Here is a 24,546-nt window from a genome sequence, read left to right on the forward strand (position 1 = left end):
AGCGCTCTGCAAGTGTGTGGGGGACTCAGTCAATAAGGCATCCATCATTTACACAAATTCATTCTTAGATCTTACTTTCTAATGCTTTGATTTTGACTTCAAGAGGTACTTTTAGGTTTATAACTTTATAGAAACAGAATAATAGTGGTTTCTAAACTAAATTATATCTTTTGCTGATATGTTAAGCTGAATTTTTGATTGGGAATTCTTACAGTCAGAAATTGCAGAAAGTGCAATAGCAATTTGAATGGATGTTTGCAAGAAATAAATGGGGGAGGAGACAACATGGATAACCCTGGAAGACATTATGTTAAGTGAAATAAGCCAGGCACAGAAAGACGAATACTGCATAATCTCACTTACATGTGGAATCTTAAAAAGTGCAAATCATAGAAACAGAGAGTAGAATGGTAGTGACCGAGGGATGTGATAGGGAGGGGTTTCAGGAGATACTGGTTGGAGGATACAAAATTTCAATTAGAAGGAATAAGTTCAGTAGATCTATTGTACAATATAGTGATCATAGTTAATAATGCATTCCATACTTAAGAATTGCTAAGAGAATAGATATGAAGTGTTCTCACACATTAAGAACACATGAACACAGAGAGGGGAACAACACACAACAGGGCCTGTTGGGGGACGGAGAGTGAGGGGAGGGTACTTAGAGGATGGGTCAATAGGCGCAACAAACCACCATGGCACATGTATACCTATGTAACAAACCTGCACATCTGCACATGTACCCTCCCCCCCTTTTTTTTTCAGAAGAAATAAATTTTTTTTTTTAAAAAAAGAATAGTTAAACTAAGCTCTCTTCTAGCCAATCCGTAACCCATCTGAAATGCTAATGTGGTCAATAAAGATTGTTTCGCTAGCAAAAAAAAACTCTCATTACAAAAAATAAGTATATAAGGTAATGAATGTGTTAATCACCTTGATGTAGTCATTCCACAATGTATACATATATTGAAACAGTATAATTTACACTACAGTTATATGGAATTTTTGTTAATTTTTTTAAAAAGGTGGGGCCGGGCACAGTGGCCATTGCACTCCAGCCTGGGTGAGAGAGCAAAACTCCGTCTCAAAAAAAAAAAAAAAAAAAAAAAGGTGATATACCCTTTCTATCTCTCTTTCTCTCTCTCTCTCACACACACACATTTTCACCTTCTCCCTTGTTGTTCAGAAATGTCCATTCCAAAGCAATTAAATAAATAATGTACAGTCTAACTCATGCCTAATTCTGAGGGATCCTAAAACAAAAGCAGCAAGTGACCTGTGGATTGTTTTGCTCAACATTAAAAAAAGTAACTTAAAAAGTGTTTTTACCCTTTAGCTAAAATGTTTGTGTAAACAGAGCATTCAGTCCAAGGGTTGGTGAATTACCTAAAGGTATTAAACACATTATCCATTCTGTCAATAATTGTTACGTGTTGTGTCATACATTATGGTGGCAATACATTATCCATCAGTGTGATATGTATGATACTTTTTTAGCCAACTGTGCCGTTTTTTTTTTTCTTTCCATTTTTCTGTCGGATGTTCCAAACACCAGACTGAATAGATCCCAGTAGAATGTAAGTCAGCAAGACTGGCAAGAATAACTGCAATAAAGCTAAGCTCAAGGAGGGACTTTTGCAGTCTAAAAGCCATTCTCACTCATTTACCTTTATGGAGCCCTGTGTTAACAGATAAGTCCCAAAACTTTTCTTAGGCCTATATTTGGTGGACTTGGCACTGAAAGTTTATGAGGTAGTGGGAATGGACATGGCCAGGCTGGTTGACCATGGTCACTGCATGGTGCCAATCTCTTACGTACTTATGCAGGTAGTCAGGGCATCTTGGCTTAGAGGTTGCAATTTTTTTGAGGATCATTTGCCTGCTGTACTTCGAGCAGCAGCTAAGGAGAAAAGGAAATGGACTTCCCTGTCACCAGCCAGGGCACAGCACTTTGGTTTGACCCCTAGTGAGAAAGGGTAGGCTGTGTGCACACATGAACTGAGTTGCAAGATGGGGCCCCAAGTGTGCCTGTGAGGATCTACACTCTCCCAGCAACAAATAGAAAGCACCATGAAAGCTTGAGAGGCAGCAGAAGAAAGGAACATGTTTGATATTTCAGTACACTTAATGGCACTTTTTCTTGCTTTCTGAACAAGAAACCAAGCATTTCCATTTTTCACTGGGAGCCACCAATTATATAGCTGGCCGTGGGCATGGATGTCAAGTTTCAAGTAGGATTTTATATTTAATGTTTTTTCTTGTCTATTAGGTAGTTATAGTGTCAAGATTTACTCAGACTTTTAACACTTTCTCTCTACCTCACTCATCCGGAGTATAAAAAGGAAGTACAGTTCATGGAACAAGAAAAGGCAATCAAACCAGAGAAAGAGCCTCTAAGTATCCACTATGGGAAGGGACAACTGTAACTGGTCTACCATTAAGTTTTTCTATTTGGCTAATATTCGAGGGGCGTTGATGAATGAAGGTAAAAAGCTGATGACAAAGTCTCCAGACAGATTCACAATGGTATGCCATGATATACATGATGGTCCTGTGGCAGGTGGCCTTGCTCTGCAAAGGTATTCTTTGGATATTTGTCCACTAGGGGAGAAAAGTGAGTGTGGGTCGTTATTAATGAAAATACATGAAATCAAAAGTGTAGTTTGCATAAATATGGAGGTATTTGGGGAGGGATATATAATAATGTTAGTGAAAAGTCTGGGTTTGGAAAAAGAAATAATTACTTCTTTTGGCTAGTGATATTTGGAATTTTGTTAGACCATCATTTGGAATGAAATTTCACATTTGGAATGAACCTTCTGCTGTGGTAAAGAATTATAGACTTAAGAAACAAATCGTTGGTTGGGTTATGTTGATTTGGTTTGCACACTGGGACACTGTGAAATAGCTTCCCTAAAACCTTAATTTTGTTTTGTAATGCTGACTGTAATGAGTACCATGAAAGGGAAAGAATTGTGTTAGATTCATTATAGTGTTGCCCAACACAATTGCAAGCTTGGCTTGGAAATCTAAAAAGAGCTCGATGATCCCTAGGGCTGAGAGTTTTGTTTGTTTGTTTTAGAAGAGGACTTGTTGGCCTCCTCCCTGACCTGCTTGCACAGTGAATATATCTTTCTCCGTCTTTGTGTCATGGGAGAGACTTGGGTAACCGTATTTTTAAGCAACATAGAATAATTCTGTTTACAGTTTGAATACAATTCTGCCTTTTTTAATGCTTTATGTTTGTTTTTGAATGAGTTATGGCCTAGAATTTGCTTAGAATTTGGAGTATTTTAATATTTTAAGATCCTACAGATAACAGGCCTTCAAAAATATTTGTTAAGTTTAAATACATATGCAGAAAATTCCATGCTTTTAATCCAAATAGCGCAGGAGACATAAAATTAAATTTCTATTACTGAGAAAAAGAAGACAATAATTTTAAAACATATAAAGTCTGTATATAGCACATTGAATAGATATTAATAAAATAATTGTTTTAACTGGTTTATTTTAGCTAAGATAAAATGTGATCAGTCTATATAGATGATATTGTAAAATTTAACCTGTGTTGAAAGTTATATAAAATATTTTTTGAATCAATATTTCTTTGGCAAAACCATTATTGTATGCTGTTAGACTACATGGCCTAAGAATCTCTTGTTCCCTAAATATTTATTCACCCTGTTTTTTGTTTGTTTGTTTTTCTTAGAGTTCTAGCTCTATTGCCCAGGCTGAATTGCAGTGGCATGATCATAGCTCACTGAAGCCTCGAACTCCTGGGCTCTAGCTGTCCTACCACCTTAACCTCCCAAGTAGCTGGAACTACAGGCACGTGCCAGCACACCGAGCTTCACCTTATTCTTTAGGCTTAAAACACTTAATAGTGGAAAAATAGAAACAACTTCCATTCCATGATTTTTTTTACCTTTGAACAATGTATACTGAGAAAAGGACATAGTGGTTGAATTCATGGTCTGTATATATAACTGACACATTTTGATCAAGAAAGAATAAGGAAACTGGGCAGAGGGAATTTTGACCCCAAAGGAAAGGAGAGAAAAAGGCTGTAAAAGTTACTGAAGACAAACTGCCTATTTCATAATTTCCTCCTGACTCTTAAATTCAGAAAGTCAGGTGACAAGACTTTCATGGAGTATTCATTCTCATTCTTATGTGATAAAATATTATAATCCACTAGGGGCCCTCTTAATCACTACATGATATGCTTTATGAAACAAATCCTCTAATCTCTCTCAAAAGGGCTAGAGGAAATAAAATAACCCACAAATTCCACTTTGAGATTAGTGGCCTTTTTTTATAATTAAAAATATCTTGTGGAGTGAGATTAAATGAACCGCTTCTCAATTAAAATGTACAAGTATTACTTTACTGGGTTATGAATGACTTTAATATCCCTCAAAGCATTGATGCATTCAGATTATTGGCTGCATATGAACTTCTGACTTTCTAGTTTAATAACAGGAGTCCTAGAACATGTCTTACAGTGATTGACTTCTCTGAGGGGCTATAAAAACAAAGTCAATTCAATGGAAGTCTTTGGGACCTATTGTTTGCTACACTCTGTAGATCTAGGGTTCCCACCCTGTGATCTATGAGTATGTTTCAGCAAGTCAATAAACACTGTAAAAGAGCGTGCAGTATTTGGTGTGTATGTGCTGGTGCTGGGGTGACAGCACAGGTTTCATCCGTCACTTAGAGTGATTCATAACTGAAACAAGTAGATGCATGACAGCATGGTTTCTCAGTCTTAGCACTGTTGACATTCGGTGTCGGGTAATTTTTGTGGTGGGAGATGTCCTGTGTGTTTTAAGATGGTAGGATGTTTACTAGCATCCCAGACCCTTAACAATTAGGTGTCAGTAGCCGCTGTTCCCTATACTCACCAGTTGGGGCCTAAAACAGGTTCCACATGTGGCCAAACTTTTCCCAAGAGAAATCATCCCAGGTTGAGAACCACTACACTACAGTACAGATATTATAATACTTAGAGGTATTTTTTTTTACTGGCATATAACATTTTATTTTATTCTTACCACATCTTGTGACACATATAATTCCAGCAGGCAACGGTATTTATCCCTAAATAAGCATAGTAAAAATGCAACCATTTATTGTTCTTTGCCTTAGAGTAGAAGAGAAGGTAGACACAATCATATGGCTTACCACTAAGCCTTGAATTATAAAGTAGTCAATTTTGAAGCAAAAGAGATTTCAGTCTTAGTTTCCCCATTTTTACACCAGTGCCTTTGAAAATGTCCTGGATGGGTCTTAGTATCTTCATCTATGAAAGGTTATTCATATTAATTAAGCCTATGTCATAGGGTGTTTCAGCATCAAATAAGATTCTGGGTATAAAAATGTTCTGTAAACTGTAAAGTGCTTTTGAAACATAAGGTGGCATAATTAAAAGACTGTGGAGAGTGGCAGGAAAAGTGAACTCTCTCTCAATATGTTCCCTCTCAATAAATATATGTGGAGGGAACACCAAAGTGGAAGGTACCCACTTTTCAATGTGGTCAGAATGACCCATACACTGTTGAGTTAATTGATTTTATCTCACTGTTAAATTTCCCCTTCCTCTATGTTTTTTGTTTGTTTGTTTGTTTTTGATGGAGTCTCACTCTGTCACTGAGGCTGGAGTGCAGTGGCGTGACAGAGTGAGGCAACCTGTGCCTCCTGGATCCAAGTGATTCTCCTGCCTCAGCCTCCTGAGTAGTTGGGACTACAGGTGCACGTCACCACAGCGAGTTAATTTTTGTATTTTTAGTAGAAACAGAGTTTCCTCATATTGGCTAGGCTGGTCTCGACCTCCTGACCTCAAGTGCTCCACCCACCTCAGCATCCCAAATTTCTGGGGTTACAGGCATTGGCCATCGCGCCTGGCCCCTTCCTGTATGTTCTATAATACTAAATTGTGTGTATAGAGTATTACAACTATATTATTTATAAATAGGCCAAATTACATTTTTTTCAGTTTATATGCAAAGGTGTTTTAACAATAGAATCATGAGCAAAAATTTTAGAGACCTCCATCCTGGAAAACAGTGTTCTGGAGAACAATGTGAGTCTTGTGGCTTGTGGGAGTACTTTTTTATTTACATGATTTCAAATTATTGCATTAGCTGCTAAAAAAGATAAACTAGGGCTTCTCAAGTTGGATGAGCATCAGGATCACCTGCAGAAGTCTTTTAAAATTTGACAGTCTTTGCACAGCCCTAGATCTGCTAAATCAATTCCAGTATCTCCATGAAACCCAGCATCCATGCAAACATGATAAGAACTGACTTAAACCCTTAGCAGTTAATAAGCTAGCTACTAATTATTGTCTTTACAAATATAACAAATATAGATAGGAGTATTTAGGAAGATTTCCAGAACAGAGGAAAGAGATACAGATAGAAATGTAGAAAGAAAAGGTTATATTTCTAGTAGCATTTTTCTAGAACAATCTCTGGCCTTTGTATTTATCTTTATATATAACTTTAGACTCTGTACTGTAAAAAATTAACACCTTATTTCTTTTTTGCCCCTATGCTATGGATTTTCAAATATTGGAGAATTAGAAAATGCTATGAATTATCGTTTTTATTATTCCTTGTAGTGTTTTATCTTTAGTGAGAACTATTCTTTAGGTACTGCAGAGATTTTATAGCTTGTCACGGTTTCTACTATATTAAGAATCAAGTCTAACAAAATCAGAATAGATGCTAAGCCTGGAAACCCACAGGAAACATGTTATTCTTCAGTATTTGCAAAGCACTGATCAAAAACATCTCTCTTCTCTCAATCTTGCTTCCTTCTTTTCATTTACTAAATAGGCTTTTGAGCCTTACAAGACTTTGAGATTTTATGGATATGAAACCTGCTATCATTTAGCTTCCTGCCTCTGGGAATAGGTGAGTAGTGTTACCTTTGATAGAAGAGCTAGGTCATTCTGTAATGATGAATAAAGACTTTCTGGGTAATTGGAATTCAAGGGCAGGATTTTCATATATGTGGCTGTACCACAGAAAAGCTGTATGTCAGTGGGTTCTTATCTGTTTGTGTTATTTTTTAGATGAAAACATTTGGCCCAGTGGTGTTCATTTGCTGCATTATTTAAGAATATTCTATTTTATCTATTGAAAATAAGAGAAATTAATAAGGTAGGTGAAATGGATTATAGAAGTATGTAGCTTGTGAAATATATTGACAGAAAGAAAGTAACACATATAAATAAGAAGGAATGGAAGGTATTATGGGTTGAATTGTGTCCCCCAAATTCATATATTGGGGTCTTAACCCCCAGTATCACAGAATGTGACCTTGTTTAGAATTAGTGGTGTTGCAAATGTAAATGGTTAAGATGACATCATACTGGAGTAGGGTGAGCCCCTAATCCAATATGACTTGGTGTCCTTATAAAAAAAGAAATTTGGACACAGACATGCACACAGGGATAACGGCATGTGAAGATGAAGACAGAGATTGGGGTGATGTAGCAGAAGCCAAGGAATGCAAAAGATTGCAAGCAGACCACCAGATGCTAGGATGGAGATGTGGGATAGATTCTCCTTGAAAGCTCTGAGCAGGAATCAATGCTGTGGACATATTGATTTCAGACTTCTAGTCTCCAAAACTTTGAAACAGTAAACTTCTGTTGTTGAAGCCACATAATTCATGGTACCCAGTTATGGCAGCTCTAGCAAACTAATCCAGAAGGACTTAGGCACAAAATGTTCATGAGGAATTCAGGACAAATGCACGTGGCTTAAGTAGGATTCAGTAAGTGCTTACACCCTGTGCAAAGTGTATTAATTTATCTATCTCTTTCCTGTTGATTTTTGTTGTGTGTTTAAGATTGACTCAATAAGCTGTGTGATGTAAGCATTTCAATTTGGTTTGTGAAACTTCCTGTTTCATGACATGCAGATTAGCTTGCAAGATCGTATACTTAGAAGCTTTTTGTCACATTAGTGCCACATCCCAAGTTCACAAGACCTTTAGAACCTCAAATCTAGTTGTTTTTGCACTCCTCAGAGTACTGTGTGGATCTTTATGAAAACTGTAATATTTCCTTATATTTAAGTTTTGTTATAATAGAAAACAGGTTTAAGGCTGAGTGCTATGGCTCATAGCTGTAATCCCAGCACTTTGGGAAGCCAAGGTGGGAGGATTGCTTGAGGCCAGGTGTTTGATACCAGCCTGGGCAACATAGCAGCAGGACCCTGTCTCTACAAACAAAATTAAAAAAATAAATTAGCTGGGTATGGTAGCACATGCCTCTAGTCCCAGCTACTCTGGAGGCCAAGGTGGAAGGATTGTTTGAGACCAGGAGTTCAATCAAGGTTGCAGTGAGCCATAATCGTGACACTGCATCCTTTTTCAAAAAAAAAAAAAAAGAAAGAAAGATAAAGATGTAAGGAAGGAAGGAAAAGAAGGAAAAGAAAACAGGTTTAAGACCTTCTCATGACACTGTATCCTTTCTCAAAAAAAAAAAAAAAAAAAAAGAAAGAAAAAGAAAAGGAAGGAAGGAAGGAAAAGAAAGCAGGTTTAAGACCTTCTGGAGAATGGACAAGTCTGGAGAAGTTTTATTTGGAAATGTGAGCGTCATCTACTTTAGGAAAATTTCAATTTTACTAATGATATAATTAATATTTCCCCTAGTCACTATTCTGTTTCTCGTTTTTATTTCTGGGCTGTGATTTTATTTAAGAAATATTAAAGATGTTTCTGAAAACATTGACTTACAACAATGAAGTCTACTTTTTTCCCCAAATTTATCTTATGTGATGATATAAATCTGTTTAAAATGTTCACCTTCATTTCATTTTTATTCTTACTGAAACATTTCTCAAATCTTAAAATAAAGTCACGAAGAAGCCCCAAAGTCCTTAGAAATAAATTTTGTGAAGGATGTTCTATATTTGCTTATAGTAAGTAACCTCCTGATTGTATTGATTTTCAAGGCTTGCCTGACATTGCTCAACTTCTGCATTTGTAGGTTAGCTGTTTGTCATATGTGCAAATTCCCTTCAGGTATTTTTAGGTTTATGTTTATTTCTGCTCTTTTATATTTAACTTCTCATAGAAACCAGGAGGGGTATCATTTGATGGTTTGCTTATTGTTTGATAGTTGAGATTCTCTTGAGGCAGGGGTCAAATTAATTCATGAGTTGTGATCCTAGCGTTTACTTTTCCTCTGCCTGTTTCTTCCTATAAGTAGGGATTTACCATTCAAACAACCTATTTCAGTAAGGGATACTGAAAGTGAACAGCCTGATTGCTAATAAAACTGAGTAAAATTAAACAGTGCAGGGCTAAGTCTATCCTTCTCTAGTGGTGAAAAGACCTTTCATTATAAACATAAAGCAGTGATGAATTTATCCACTTCACCAAAACAGGTTTTGCTTTGGCTACTAGGTATTTAGACTTATAAATTTTAGTCTAGTTATTTCCAAAAAGTAATTTTGTAAATCAGCTAGTAGCATGTTGCTTGGATGCTTAAGCCCAAGAGTCAGCCTCTGTGTGAAATTCTGGCCATAGTGCCTGTGTGACCTTGAGCCAGTTACTTAATCCCATAGGCCTCATGCTTTCCATCTGTGAAATGAGGGTCATTAAAGCAGCCACTTTCCAGGGATATTATAAAAATTAAACAAGATAATACTATAGAAAAATTCTGAGCATAATGTCTGGCATGTTGGAAGGGCTTTATACCTGCTACCTCTTACTAATTTTTACTTTCTAATATTCAGTTTGGTTTAGCATTGTATTTATTTTTCTTTCTGAGTGAGGCATTTGGATTAGAAAGCTGTCAGAAACTGACCCTTTCATGGAGGCTCTCAGCAATCTAACTGGGGAGAAAACACACATGAAATTATTTCACTGTATTAGGATAAAGACATGCAGTGGGTACACTGTCAGTACAGAAGAGGGTACTCACCCCAATGTGGAGAGTCAGCAAAGGTTTTCCACACAATCATGAAAGCTAAGTGAAATGTAGTCAGGGGGTTAGAAGGAGAAAGCTTGAGCAATAGCTAAGAGCTATATAACACCCTGCTATATGCAGGCAACCAAAACTCGCTGAATTCCAAACAGTAAAATACAAAGTGGGAAAAATGGAAAATGAATTGAGATAAATACTCTCCTGGTAATACCATACTAAGGAGCTTGGCCTTTGTTCTTTGAGTGATAGAAACCAAGTAAAGTACAGTCATGCACTGCCTAACAATGGTGTGGTCGATGATAGACTGCATACATGTTGGTGGTCCCATGAGATTATCATGGAGCTGAAAAATTTGTCACCTAGTGGGCATGACATCATAGCACAATGCATTAATAATGTGTTTGTGGTGATGCTGCTGTAAACAAACTTACTGTACTGCCAATCATATTAAAGTATATCACATACAATTATGTACTTTACATAATACTTGATAATGATAATATACAACTATATAACTAGTTTATTTTTTACAACACTACACTTTTTAATTATGATTTCAGAGTGTACTCCTTTTACTTATAAAAAAGAAGTTAACTGTAAAGCAGCCTCAGACAGGTCCTTCGGGAAATATTCCAGAAAAGGCATTATTATCATAGGAGATGACAGCTCCATGTGCTACTGCCCCTGAAGACCTTCCAGTGGGACAAGGTGTGGAGGTGGAAGACAGTGATATTGATCATCCTGACCCTGTGAAAGCCTAGACTAACATGTTTGTTTGTGTCTTAGATTTTAACAAAATTTTAAAAAGTAAAAAATAAAAATAAAAATTTAAAATAAAATAAGGATATATATTTTTGTACATCTATACAATGTGTTTGTAATTTAAGCTAAATGTTATTACAGAAGAGTCAAAAAGTTAAAACAAAATTTAAAAGTTTCTAAAATGTTAACATTTATAGGATTATAAAAATGTTACAGTAAGCTGTTTATTTTTGAAGAAAAAAATTTTAAATATAGTGTGGCCTAAGTGTACAGGTTTATAAAGTCTACAGTTGTGTACAGTAATGTCCTAGGCCTTTGTAGTCACTCCTCACCACTCACTCACTTACTCACCCAGAGCAATTTCCAGTTTTACAAGTTTCATTTATGGCAAGTTCCCTAGATAGGATGAGTATTTTTATCTTTTATGTCATATTTTTACTGTACATTTTCTATGTTTAGATACACAAATATTCTGTTACAATTGCCTACAGTGTTCAGTACAGTAACATGCTGTATGGATTTGTAGCCTAGGAGCAATAGTCTATCTCATACAGCGGAGGTGTGTAGTAGGCCATACCATCTAGATTTGTGTAAGTGCCCTCTGTGATGTCCGCACAACAATGAAATTGTCTAACAATGCATTTCTCAGAACATGTCCCTGTTATTAAGCAACCCATGACCATATTTAAGCAGAGCTGTGCTATGGAGCTCTCTGGTTGATGTGTGGAAGATACATTTAAAGAAGCCAAGGCTTCTTTAACAGAAGAGAGAGAAAGGTAATAGAAGTGATCATGACCACTCATATTGAGGAAGCAACAGCAGAGGTGGAGAAGACAAGGTGGGGATGAAAAATATGTGGATGGTAAAGCAGGCAGGACTTGATGATTGGCTGAAATGTAGGCGTCAGAACCAGAAAAAGTGGGATGAATCCAGGTTCCTGGATCGTGTAACAGTGTGGATGGGGCTGCTACTGAAATAGAGAAGACAGGAGTAGGATGAAGAGTAGGGGAGGGGCAGAGGGAGAGGAAAGACTGTAATGATGTGTTGACTTTGACACATTTTCTTATGAGACATCCAGGAGAAAACAAGGATGCAAGGATGAGGGTAGTACTGAAGCCAATGAAGCAATAGTTTGTTACACCATATGTTACTTACTAGGTGCCAAGAAGAAATCACACTTGAATCCACATAAGTATTTAAAACTTAAAGCAGGGAAAAGTGTTGAGCTTTATAGTGAAAAGAAATATCATTTATGGATGATTATGTTTGTACTAAACCTCTCTGCTAATCCTGTTAATTTTATATATCTACTTTTTTTTTGAGACAGTGTCGCTTCGTCGCCCAGGCTGGATTGTAGTGGCATGATCTCAGCTTACTGCAACCTCCGCCTCCCGGGTTCAAGGGATTCTCATGCCTCAGCCTCCCAAGTAGCTGGGACTGCAGGCACACGGCACCACATCCAGCTAATTTTTTTTGAATTTTTAGTGCACACCGGGTTCCACCATGTTAGACAGGCTGGTCTCGAACTCCTGACCTCAGGTGATCCACCCACCTTGGCCTCCCAAAGTGCTGGGATTATAGGCATGAGCCACCACGCCAAGCCTATCTACTATTTTATCTGTAAGATTTATCTACTATATCTACTTGTTTTGTTTCAAGAATCTGTTATTCTTAGCTTTGTTTACAAATTTCTCATTTTTATTTTGTTAGGTTGAGAACTCAAACTTTCATCTAAATGCTCTTTTAAAAACAAGTTACACATTCAGTTAAAGCCAACATAATGTTTATGAGGTACTTACTCTCTACCAGAAGCTGAAAGAAATGCTATAAACAGTATAAACTATTCCCTTAAAAGAAACTCATATATTTTTAATTATTACCTTCAGTTAATTTAAATAGAATTTTTTCAACTTTCTGGCTATCTTTTCAAAAAGTTCAATCCAGTTAATCTCAGAAATTTTAATAGCTTTGAGAGATGATGTCAGATCACACATGAAAGAAGTGGACTAAGCTCTGGTTGAAGAGTGACTTGTATGTATGTTCAAAACTTTATCATTGTTACAGGATCCTTGGAGTGTTGCTTTGCCAGCTGGAAACCTTTGTGGCTGGTGGCACCTTTGCCCAAGTTTTGCTTGGGCCCACTGGGATCATTCTGTCCACTTGGCCTGGCAGACTGCGCTTGGCTCATGCTACCTGCCCAAATCCCATACCTGCCAAGGGCAAGCCAGGTGTGGAGTGGCCAAGGGTGTGTGAGTGAGCAAGCAAGCACAGGGTCTGGCTGCAGTGCACAGCCATGCACGCTGGGTGCAACGGGGCAGGCAGCTCCAGGCACCGGCACAGCCCCCAGCTCCCTGCAAGGCTGTGGCTGGACTAGGCAACTGTTTCCACTGCTGGCACCAGGAAACGTGGTGGCACCCACAAGCTTGAAGACATCAGTAACTGCACATTCCCAAAGAGTGTGTCACAGCCCTGGTTTGGGAAGCTCCTAAGTCTGGGCTCCCCAAAGGGCTGCAGCTCTTATCTCCTTCTCTCTTCTCTTTCTTGTCACCCACAATGTGGCAAGCAAGGGGCATGCTTCAGCCCTGTTTATGTTATAGCTCTTTCAGTCCCACCATTCACGTTCTTGTCCTGAAACAGGAAGAATGAGGTATGGGGACAACTGGAGGGTGAGTAAGGCAAGGAGGTGCTTTTTGAGGCAACAGTACAGCTGTCAGATGACCTGAAGTGGGTAGCTCCTTTCCACAAGCAGGTCATCCCGATTAGTGCAGCTCTTAGTAGAGAGGAGACCCACAGTGGGGAGCTCCTCTCTGCAGGTAGGTTGTCCCGACATCTGCCCTTCTGGCTGAGTCCAGGGGTTTTATGGTCTTCAGAGGGGAGGAAGTGCATGCTGATTGGTCCATAGGCAGCCATGGGTGGGCCCAGAAAAAAGCACCGTAAGTTCTCACTCCAGTTCACAGAACTGGCAGCCTGACCCCCAGGCTTCAGGCTGTCCCAGGCATGAAGGTTGTGCCTCACCAGGCACCCACCCCTTTCTACCCATTAGCTGCCTGCCTTCTGCTGCCATCAGCCTGCCACCCTTGACGCTCAGGCTATTCATGCCAAGGGGTGCCTGCAGGCCTGCACTGAGCCACCCTCAACACCCCCTGCCCCTGCCAACCTCCCTCCAGTGCTTCTCAGCGACCAAAGTCGGAAGGGGCTAAGGTGTCAGGAGGCTGGTGTGTTGGTGTACCCTAAATGCATGCACACCCGGTCCAGTCGTGACAATACCCGGGCTCAGCCTCAACTTGTAATTAAAACGTAAAGAGAAATTTATTAATATTATCCCAACATTGTGTTAAAAAGAACCTGAAACTAGAAAATTATTATATCTTTTTTAAAAAATAAAAGAACATAGATGAAAATGTGACAGTCGTTATCTATCAGTGGTAAGATTTGGGTTTTTTTGTGATTTGCTTATTTTTCCTAAGATTTCTGTAATAAAATATATAACATTTTTAAACAAGCAGAAAATATTTGTATTACTGCAGTTATATTTTTATGACTGTTAAGTTTTTAGGAAATCAACTCAAAACAAGTAGTCTGTCCTACTTGAGCAAGAAAAAGACTGGAGAAAACTTTATTCTATTCTTATAGTTACTCTGTATATCTTAATACTGAAATTTACAATGAAAATGTTACTACCTCATATCATAATGACACCTCATATTTGTATAGTGATTAAGAGTTTAAAAAACTCTCATAGCCATCATTTTATTTATTCTTTACATTATGTACTCTAGGGAAATCTAATAATCCTTGGTTTGTAAATCACCACAGAAAGCCTGGGTGATTAAATAATGTGCTTAGAGTTATAAAACCAGGTGTCAGAAGTGAGCCTTAAACATCCTCTTTTTTTTTTTTTTTTTTTTTTTTTTGTAGGAGACCAGAGTTTTATTATTACTCAAATCAGTCTCCTTGAGCATTCCAGGATCAGAGTGTGTTTTTTGTTTTTGTTTTGTTTTTGTTTTTGTTTTTTTAACGAAGTCTCCCTCTGTTGCCCAGGCAGGAGGAGTGCAGTGGTGCGATCTTGGCTCACTGCAAGCTCCGCCTCCCAGGTTCACGGCATTCTCCTGCCTCAGGCTCCCGAGTAGCTGGGACTACAGATGCCCGCCACCACACTTGGCTAATTTTTTGTATTTTTAGTAGAGACGGGGTTTCACCATGTTAGCCAGGATGGTCTCGATCTCCTGACTTCGTGATCTACCCGCCTCAGCCTCCCAAAGTGCTGGGATTACAGGCATGAGCCACTGTGCTCGGCCCCAGGATCAGAGTTTTTAAGGACAAGTTGGTGGGTGGTGGGAAGCCAGTGAGCCAGGAGTGTTGATTCGTCAGGTCAGAGATGAAATCATAGGGAGTCAAAGCTGTCTTCTTGCATTGAGTCAGTTCCTGGATGGGGGCCACAAGATCAGATGAGTCAATTTATTGATCTGGGTGGTGCCAGCTAGGTTCATTATTTATGCTAAGAAACTCTCTGTTTTTCTGCCTTTGCCTTTTTATTAAAACATTTTTCTACAACCTCATATCTTCCAAAAATAAACATAATCTAAAACATCTTTTTTAACAGTATGAAGTTTTTGTCATTAAATTCACTAATTCATTCAGTGAGACCAATATTCATTGAGCAATATTAGGTACAAGGCATTGTTCTCCCCACTGGGTACTCATCTGTGAAAAAGAGTAGCCACGTTTCATGGTTCATGACTTTAATCCCAGCAACTAGGGAGGTGAAATGGGAAGATTGCTTGAGGCCAGGAGTTTGAGACCAGGCTGGGCAATATATCAAGACTCCATCCCTGAAAAAAGAAAACAATTAGCTAGATGTTTGGCATATACCCAGCTATTCAGGAGGCTGAGGTGGGAGGATCACTTGAGGCCAGGAATTTGAGGCTGGCTGCAGGAGCTCTGGTTGTGCCATTATACTTCAGCCTGAGTGACAGAGCAAGACTCCAAATCTTATTAAAAAAAAAAAAAAAAAGAGAGACTTAAAGTGTCTACCATATGGAGCATCTTTCTGATGGGGAAGATATATAATAAAAGAGAAAATTCAGTAATAGAAAAGAAAATATATAAAAATAAACTAGATAAGTACTAAGGAGAAAAATCAAGGGAGACCTAAATAGTGAGAGTTTGCATTTTACATAGGATAGCCTGAGAAAGTCTCACTAAAAATGTGAAATTTAAATCAAAGCCAGGTGTGGTGGGACAGGCTTGTAATCCCAGCTAAGGCAGGAGGATTGTTTGAACCTAAGAGTTCAAGCTTAGCGTAGGCAACGTAGTGAGAACCTATCTTTAAACAAAACTGGGCAACACAGCCAGACTCTGTCGCTAAATAAATAAACACCCATGAAAAAGTTGATATTCAAAGGGGGTGTGGTGTGAGCCATGGTATAAAATTGGATAACGGGAGGGAAATATTTAAAAACTTTATGCCACAGATCTTTATTGAATGTTTACTGCATGTGAGAAAAACCCTGGTAAACTAACAAGGCTAGATCCCGTTTTCCTAGAGTTTGAAATTTAGATTTTAATAATTTATAAATAAATCTTATCTATCAGATTGCATGGTTGATCTAGGCAACTTAGAATTAATAGTCCCGCTTAGCTTTAGAACTCCCCAAGATGTGTATTTAAAAGGAAAAGTAAAATTAGAACTAAATGAATAAAGATGTAACTGTTGTAACTAGAAATTATACTCCAAAACCAAACCCATTTTTGTGGGAGGGGTGGGAAGGAACAACAACAAACACCGAATGTGGAGTCAGTGACCCTGGTTACTCATACCAGCTCTACTTCCAACCAGGTGTGCTGTCAAAATGTGGACAGGTCACTTATGGAGTCTGGGTTAGTTGGCTTTTGTGATCAATTTCATAAACCTTGGAATCTATTATAATAAACTGAATGATATAGAATGAGCTTGCCCGACCCATGGCCCACAGGCTGCATATGACCCAGGATGCCTTTAAATGTGGGCCAACACAGATTTGTAAACTTTCTTAAAACATTATGAGATTTTGTTGCAGTTTTTTAAAAGCTCATCAGCTAGCATTAGTGTTACTGTATTTTATGTATCGCCCAAGACAATTCTTCTTCCAGTGTGGCCCAGGGAAGCCAAAAGATTGGACACTCCAGATATAGAATAAAAAGTGTTTTATTTTTTGCATTTTAAAAATTTTTCTGGGTGCGGTGGCTCACACCTGTAATCCCAGCACTTTGGGAGGCCGAGGTGGGTGGATCATGAGGTCAGGAGATCAAGACCATCCTGGCTAACGCAGTGAAACCCCGTCTCTACTAAAAATACAAAAAATTAGCCGGGCGCGGTGGCGGGCGCCTGTAGTCCCAGCTACTCAGGAGGCTGAGGCAGGAGAATGGCGTGAACACGGGAGGCAGAGCTTGCAGTGAGCCGAGATGGCGCCACTGCACTCCAGCCTGGGCAACAGAGCGAGACTCCGTCCAAAAAAAAAAAAATTCTTTAATCCTGTATCATTATTAGGAAAACTTACTCTTGTTGGTACTATGCTACAAGTTCAATCAGTACCAATCACAATACACATATCAATACTATAGCACCATCACCACACTTTCCCTTTGTTAATTTTTTTTTCTGCCTTAAAATGTTGTGGGTTCTTAACAACTGAATTTAAAAACAAACCAACAAGATTTTGGGGAAATACTTAACTTTTTCACTTTAACTATTGTGTATTTGCTCCCTATGGCTTAGGAAGAGATTGGCTGGCAGTTATTGGAGACTGGCTGGGAAGCACCTGGCTCTTGTGTATCTCAGTGAAAGTAGAAAACCAGGCTGCCCAATGTTAACTCTCTTTAACTCTTTTCAAGTTTGCAGGAAAGCTTTAAAAATCTTTCATTTGCTCTTGATTTTACCAAATGCAATTTTATCTTTTGTAAGACCAATTTTTGTGTACTTAGTGGATAGTAAATAAAATGTATGACCATATTTCCATTTATTAGGAGAAAAATAATTATCATGGATTCTAAATCACTCTTCCTAAGGTCACACAATCAAAGGCAAAGGCTTGTATTTTTATATTTATTTAGGGGAAACTTTATTCAAAGCAGGGGATAGGAGAGTCAACAGAACAGATACCTTTTTCCATTGGTCAGCAACAGTTCATGCAGTGGTTGCTCCTTCCAATTTGAAACACACTCTTTCATTGTTTGGTCTCCCAGACCACAATTTGCCTTAATTGTCTTCCTAATTGTCCTCTCCTTCCATATTGCCTTCGCTAGTTCCTTATTTCCTCCCACCTTAAACATTAGATTATCATCAATGGTCAGACTTTTTTTTTCTCTTCGGTCACTAATTGCCTCAGTTATCACTCTTTTCCAATGTCTGTCTGTATTTATTTATTTATTTATTTATTAATTATTTTTTCGAGACAGAGTCTCACTTTGTCGCCAGGCTGGAGTGCTGTGGTGCGATCTCAGCTCACTGCAACCTCCGCCTCCTGGGTTCAAGCAATTCTCCTGCCTCAGCCTCCCGAGAAATTGGGATTACAGGCACCCACCACCACGCCGAGCTAATTTTTTGTATTTTTAGTAGAGACGGGGTTTCACCACGTTGGACAGGCTGGTCTTGAACTCTTGACCTTAGGCGATCCACCCGCCTTGGCCTCCCAAAGTGCTGAGATTACAGGCGTGATCCAGTGCACCCGGCCCCCCATGTCTTTAAATATCTTCAATGCACTGATAACACTGAGTCCTGATCTCTCTTCTGAACTCCAGACTTAGGTATCCAGCTCAGCATTTCCATGTCTAATTGGCATCTCAGTCTTAACAGGTTCCAAATTCCTTGTTTTACCCCCAAGACTTGCTCATGCCACAGCCCTTCCATCCCCATTTTAGCAAATCAAAACTCTATTCTTCAGCTGCTCAGACCAAAAAAAGGAATCATCCTTGGCTTCACTCTTTACCTCATAAGCCCACTTTCAGTCAATCAGCAATTCTCATCAGCTCTAATGTCAGATATCATCTGGATTCTAATGACTTCTCTTAACTTTTATCTCTAATCAGCAGCCATCAGTATCTCTCCTAGGGGACCACTCAATAAAGCAGAGCTTGTATTTTAATTCAGATTTCCTGACTTCTAATCCAGGGCTCATTCTAAGCAATGGGACAAAATGAAACCTAGCTTACCTCCCAAGGCTGCCCTGCACTGGACTCTTCTAGAAAAGCCAGGGATACAGAGTGGGTTTTAAAACATCGCCACGTATCCATGTTTGTCTTTAAGCAAAGGCTTCTTAGAGATTCAAAAGGAGTTGCAACATAACAAGATAAGACACGCAAACTGCCTTCTTTTTTTTCCCCACAGAGATAAAATCAGTATCTTTAATCCATCAATGCTGTACATAAGTAGTGTCAGAAATGAGTGCACAGACAGCATTGCTTGGAACTTTGTGTTCCCAAGAATTCATCTGGAGTACCCTCTGCTGGGGAGCCAGACTTCGGAAAACAAAGACTAAAGTAGGAATGGAGGGAAGGCTTAGCTCTGCTACATACCCACGAGTAAGAAAAGAATCCAGGCAGCTGAAGCATTTGGGGAATTCAGCTGCCTGGGATTATGGGCATTAAAACCCCCTACCCTCAATCACTTCCATCCCCACCCAAGCACACAAAATTTTACCCGAAGATGTTTGTAGCAGCTGTGAAACTGTCCAACTATTAGAAGAAAGAGTGGAGAAATGGGAGTCTCTGCATGTTTTATGTCCTAGTTAACAATAATTTACTTCTTTTATGGAAATTTAAAATAATATCTTCTCAATATTCAGATTGCATAAACCCTGGAGATGTAAGACACTTTTGGATTAAAGGTTTCTATGTAGGAATGGTTATATTCTAGTGATAAATATTTCCTCATATGGAATTTAAAATTCTTTAGCTACTCCATCATTACCTTTCTCCCAGTTATTGCTAAGTCATCAGTATGCTGGAGTGGAGGGGTGTCTGGGAGCTTCCATATGTCACATGGAATACAGAAATAGAAGGATGGTAAGACATAGGCCACAAGTAGATTACAGTGCAGTGGATACGGAGGAAAGAAGTACTATGTAGATCAAATGTAATTCATTTTGATACTTGCAGTACTACACATCCATTAGCATACTTTTTACTTTTTTTCCTTGTTAACAAGTTACATAACTGTCGTCATTATGTAAAAGTGGCAACAGACAGAAAAACCTATATTCTACCTCTAAGTCTCTTGGTTTTGTAATTCTAATCTGAAATTGTGACCTTTAAATATGTTAGAGTCTTATTGGGTTTCAAAGGGGATGATGGAAAGAAATGGCACTTGTGGAATTTCTACTGTGTGTCATTCTCTGTATCTTACTATTTCTATAATCGTAACCTAATATAATCCTAATAGAACTGTGTGAGGTAAATCTTATAACCATCTTTTCATAGCTGAGGAAATTGAGGCTCTGAGAATCCACAGTATTATAGCTAGTGAGTGACAACAAATACCATGCTCTTCTTCTGACACAATATCACTCAGGTAAGGAAGATGAGGGGTCCGGGGAAGCAGGGAAATCACAAGCCTCCATTTTCCATCTCTTTCTTCAGGGGAGATCTCAAATAATTTTTCTTTTGATAGTTTTCACAGGCAAGTTTACAAGACCAAAAGAGAAATCTAAATTTAGTGAGGATGAAAATTATTTTTCTTGTTATATTTATCCACATATTGCTTTTTCTTATATCTGTATATAGATACAACACTTGCAAAATTATGTAATATTTTTCTTTGTGTATATTGTTTCAGTTATCTTCTCTTTTTGAATTTGAATTTGGAAAAAAATGTGTATATGTATGTCCCACAAAACACATAACACATTTACTGGGTCAAGATTGTGGCAGAATGATGAATCATTGGATTTAGGTTCATCAACCTTATAAGATGCTAAATTATTTTGTACTTTTCCTCTCTCTTTTTTTCTAGGCTCTTCCATTGCATAAGTGGTAGAATGGTGTAGAGTTTCTCCCCTGTACTGCAGTTTTTGATTTATCATTTCTTTTATCCATTTGAGATAAGCTGCCAATTCATTTGAAAGTTATTATGAACACAGACATAAAGTGCTGTCTTCAGCACTCAGTTGTATGCAATCAACTATAATGTCTGTTAGAGTGTTCATTTGCTTAAAGTACCTAGGAAGTATGATTATAGGTGATGGGGGTGTGGTATCCTCTGGGCATATCAATAATATTGGTTAACAGCTCTGTAGTTACAATACTACCCTCTAATGGCACATCGAAGTATGCCCCAGGATATGTGGGAAGATTTTCTCTGCAATCTTTTGGAGGAAATGTCTGAAAACAAAATTAGAAAGATTATTCCTCTGAAGTCTGACAGGTTATTCTGTAAGAAAAACGTGCATCTGAATAATTCTCCAAAATTAAGATAATATTATATGAATTTGTCCTTAGTCTGCTGTATATTTTCCCAACAGTCACTTCGAACATTTTTGGCCAATATAGAGAAAAATTATTATGAAAAACAAAACAAAATAAAGAAAACTTGGCTTATTAGAATTTCAATTTCCTAATTCTTAGCTAGATATGTTTTCTGATTTTAAGAATTTATTCTTTGCAGTGCATTTATATTGAAGTGAATATGGAGATTTGAAAAATATGAACTTGAAACTGTTTTAAGTAACAACCCATGTTTGAAACATTTCCCAATGTGAGTGACAAGCAATTAAATCTACTTTGCATAAACTTGAACTTGATGTGGAAACCAACTGATTCTTTGAAGTCCTAGAAGAAACAAAAATGAGCTGTTTAATCTTTTGCTGCATGCTGTGGTTCTCTGGAGCAGCAAAGACAATTGATGGGAAATGGGGAGAACATAAATGTTTATTTTTGCAACAATGTTAATATTATCTAAATGCTAATTCTTAAGGAAGAATATCAGAAAAAAGAAATAAATCATATGACTAATGATGTGGCTCACATATATCATTATGGATCAGCAAGTAGGTATTCAAAGAGGATTCAAACAAAATACTCTGAGTATTCGAATGAGTTTTTCTGATGTGGTGTGCTGTCTACAGGCATACTTTGTTTTGTCGTGCTTCACAGCTATTGTATTTTTTACAAATTGAAGATTTGTGGCGACCATTCCTCAAGGAAGTCTACTGGGGCTATTTTGCCAACAGCATATGCTCACTTCATGTCTCTTTGAGCTTCATAATTCTTATAATATTTCAAACTTTGTCATTATTATATCAGTCATTATTACATATTTTTAACGTTACTATTGTAATTGTGTTGGGGTGCCATGAACCATGGCCATGTTAGACAGCAAACCTAATAATGTAATTTGTGTTCTGACTGCTCCACTGACCTGTTGTTCTCCTATCCCTCTCCTTCTCCTTGGGCCTCCCTATTTCCTGAGATACAACAATATTAAAATTAGGCCAATTAATTGCCCTACAGTTGTCTCTTTTAAGTGTTCAAGTGAAAGGAAGAATTGCATGTCTCTCACTTGAAATCAAAAGCTAGAAATGATTAAGCTTATCAAGGAAGGTAATTTAAAAGCTGAGATAGGCTGAAAGCTCAGTTCCTCGTGCCAAACAGTTAGCCAAGCTGTGAAAGCAAAGAAAAAGTTCTCAAAAGAAATTAAAAGTTCTACTCCAGTGAACACACAAATGATAAGAAAGTAAAATAGCCTTATTGCTGATATGAGGAGAGTTTTAGTGCTCTAAGGCTAAGAGAGGCAAGGAAACTGCAGAAGAAGAGTTTGAAGCTAGCAGAGCTTGGTTTATGAAATTTAAGGAAGGAAGCCATCTCCATAACATAAGAGTGCAAGGTAAAGAGGCAAGTGCTCTTGGAGAAGCTGAAGAAAGTTATTTAGAAGATTTAGCTAAGTTAATTGATGATGGTGGCTACATTTAACAACAGATTTTAAATGTAGACCAAACAGTCTTCTACTGAAAGAAGATGCCATCTAGGACTTCCACAGCTAGAGAGAAGTCAATGCCTGGCTTCGAAGCTTTGCAGTACAGGCTGACTCTGTTGTTAATGGCTAATGTAGATTGAGACTTTAAGTTGCAGTCAATACTCATTTACCATGCTGAAAATCCTAGGGCACTTACTCTGCCTGTGTTCTAGAAATTAAAGAAAGACTGAATGACAGCACCTCTGTTTACAGCATGGTTTGTTGAATATTTTAAGTCCACTGCTGAGACCTACTGCCCAGAAAAAAATATTTCTTCCAAAAGGTTACTGCTCACTGACAGTGTACCTCATTACCCAAGAGGTTTGATGGAGATGTGCAAGGAGATTAATGTCATTTTCATGCCTGCTAACACAACATTCATTCTACAACCCATGGACCAAGGAATAATTTGGACTTTCAAGTCTTATTATTTAATAAATATATTTTATAAGGCTATAGCAGCGGGATGTAGTGATTCCTCTGATGGATCTGGGCAAAGTACATTGAAAAACTTCTGGAAAAGATTCACCATTCTAGATGCCATTAAGAACATTTGTGATTTATGGAGGGAGTTCAAAATATAAATATTAACAAGGGCTTGGAAAAAGTTGATTCCAACCCTCTCGGATGTCTTTGAGGGATTTAAGACTTAAGTAGAAGAAGTACCTGAGATATGGGAGAAACAGCAAGGGAACTAGGATTAGAATTGGAGCTGAAGATGCTACTAAGTTGCTACAATCTTATGATAAAACTTGAACGGATGAGGAATTGCTTCTTATGGATGAGCAAAGAGTAAGTAAGTTTCTTATGATAGAAACCACTCCTGGTGAAGATGCTGTGAACATGTTGAAAACAAATAATTTAGTGTTACATAAACTTAGTTGATAAAGCAGCAGCAGGATTTGAGAGGATTGACTCTAATTTTGAAAGTATACTGTGGGTAAAATGGTATCAGACAGCATCACACACTACAGTAAAATCTTCTGTGAAAGAAAGAGTCCATTGATGCAGCAGATTTTATTGGTGTTCTCTTTTATGAAATTGTCATGGGCACGCCAACCTTCAGCAACCACCACCCTCATCATTCAGCTCCCATCAACATCAATGCAAGACCCTCCAGCAGCAGAAAAGATTATAACTCACTGAGGGCTCAAATGGTTATTAGCATTTTTAGCAATAAAATATTTTTAAATTGAGATATGTACTTTTTTGTATTTTTAATTAAGGTATGTACTTTTTTAGACAAAATGTTATTGCACACTTAATAGTCTACGATAGAGTGTAAATATACTTTTCTATGCAAAAACAAAAAAAATTGTGTGATTCACTTTGTTGTGATATTCACTTTATTGCAGTGGTCCAGAACTGAACTCACAATATCTCCAATATATGCCTGTATTTATATAAATACTTATATAAATTCTACAAAATATAATATTATAGGGCCTTGTACTTTGTCTATTACAGACTGACACAGAAAATCAAAAATTGAAGCAACTTTTCCTTTCTATAGATACTAGAATCAAGTCTAAGAGGATCTGTTTTATTGGTACCAGACATCTAAATCCCTTCCTTAGTAATGATGTCAGGATTCACCAAGAATTCCTTCCAACTATTTGGTTTTTGGAATCTAATATTACACTGTCAGGCTTTCACCTTTACATACATTACTCTTCTGAAGACATTTTATGCCAAACACATTACTTTTATAAGGGAAGAAAAGGTTGAGTGCCCAGGGTTGAAAAAGCTAATGGTATACCAAAATTTTTAAAAAAATATTTTAACTTCCAAGATCTTTTCAGTTTTTTTTTTTTAATGCCTTAAGTTCTAGGGTACATGTGCACAA

The 24,546-nt window shown here is 37.8% G+C and overlaps 1 long non-coding RNA gene across 2 annotated transcripts in view; it reads left to right on the forward strand.

The window, feature by feature from the left end:
- Window positions 1-6,789: 6,789 nt before the first annotated feature.
- The window catches only part of LOC117980882 (uncharacterized), a 625,333-nt gene continuing 607,576 nt past the window's right edge, over window positions 6,790-24,546 (forward strand). For both annotated transcript variants that reach the window (XR_008626150.1, XR_008626149.1), the window contains exon 1: window positions 6,790-6,923. This is a non-coding gene — a long non-coding RNA (uncharacterized LOC117980882). The remainder of the gene's footprint in view (window positions 6,924-24,546) is intronic.

This window comes from Pan paniscus, chromosome 6, assembly GCF_029289425.2.
Source record: "Pan paniscus chromosome 6, NHGRI_mPanPan1-v2.0_pri, whole genome shotgun sequence".
In the NCBI taxonomy this organism is placed as follows: Eukaryota; Metazoa; Chordata; class Mammalia; order Primates; family Hominidae; genus Pan; species Pan paniscus.